At 45.9% G+C, this 1400-nt stretch overlaps 1 non-coding gene across 1 annotated transcript; it reads right to left on the reverse strand.

The window, feature by feature from the left end:
- Nucleotides 1-596: 596 nt before the first annotated feature.
- On the reverse strand, nt 597-669 carry trnak-cuu (transfer RNA lysine (anticodon CUU)). Its single transcript has one exon. It is a non-coding gene; the product is annotated as a tRNA-Lys (tRNA).
- Nucleotides 670-1400: the final 731 nt, after the last annotated feature.

Below are 1400 nucleotides of genomic sequence, written 5' to 3' on the forward strand. Positions count from 1 at the left end.
GAGAGGGGATCTCATTCAGCATGCAAAATTATTACAGGGTTTGATCCGTTGGATGCTGGGAGAATGTTTCCCTTGGCTGGGGAGTCTAGAACCAGGGGCCACAGCCTCAGGGTAAAGGTTAGGCCATTCAGGACTGAGAGGAGAAGAAATTTCCTCACACAGATGGTGGTGAATCTTTGGAATTCTCTACCCCAGAGGGCTGTGGAGGCTCAGTCATTGGGTATGTTCAAAACAGAAGTCGGTAGATTTCTGACTGGTAAGGGCATCAAGGGATATGGCGTTAGGGCCGGTGAATGGAATTGAGGCAGGAGATCAGCCATGATCTCATAGAATCCCCTACACTTGCTTAAAAATCTGTTCCATTTCCTCTTTTTTCCAGTTCTGACGAAAGGTTATCGACCTGAAACTTTAACTCTGTTTCTCTCTTCGCAGTAGCTGCCTGACCTGCTGAGTATCTCCAGCATTTTCTGTTTCAATTCAGATTTCCAGCATCTGCAGCATTTTCTCAGTTCGCATTTCTTTCATTGTGCAAAACAAGGTTATCGCTCAATTAATGACACTTTGAAAGCAACATAAACGTTTAACAAAATAAATACCGCCCAACGTGGGGCTCGAACCCACGACCCTAAGATTAAGAGTCTCATGCTCTACCGACTGAGCTAGCCGGGCCTGTTGGAATTGTATTTTATTGTCGCTGATTGCAGTCAGGTACCTGGTGGCTCCGGCCCGGTCACAACAGCATGTCTGAGCCGCGTTTCTGCAAACTACGAAACAAGTTCTCCAGAAGCCCAAGGCGTATAAGGAACTCAAGCAGCAAAATCCCTTTCATTAACCACAGGGGTTCAGGCAATTTTCGGATCGCAAAGCGCTTTAGTCATTGTCAATATCTCTTGTCTATTTCCCGGAGATTCCCGATTCTGTCTTTCTCTCTGGCTCTGTTTATTGTGTCTGTGGCCACCTGCGGGTTGATTTTGAAGGAATACCTGTGTTTGTGTCTGCTTGTTACGTTAAACAAATGAGGGCATCAGGCGCTTCTGTGCATGACACTGAGGAATCAGGAGAAGGCAGGAGGAATGAAACAGTGTTTGTGGAACGTGTGTATATAAAACAGCGCTGTTCAAATTGTAAGACATCGTGGCGCAACGGTAGAGTGTTTGACGGCAGATCAGAAGGCTGCGTGTTCAAATCACGGCGGGGTCACTGTTCTTCTGAGTAATTCCAGAATTATTGTTTTCTTTGCCATTTCACAATAACCAGACACTTGCTCCAAAGACTATCTCACTCTTTCCCCAGTGTCAGGGAGAGAAGCGCCACAATTCCTCATTTATTTAATGTGACAAGACACAAGCACAGGTATTCGCTCAAAATCAACCTGCAGGTGGTCACACAGAATAAACAGC

Source organism: Somniosus microcephalus, unplaced genomic scaffold (genome assembly GCF_052327205.1).
Source record: "Somniosus microcephalus isolate GS21.2 unplaced genomic scaffold, FLI_Smic_1.0 unresolved_chr4, whole genome shotgun sequence".
In the NCBI taxonomy this organism is placed as follows: Eukaryota; Metazoa; Chordata; class Chondrichthyes; order Squaliformes; family Somniosidae; genus Somniosus; species Somniosus microcephalus.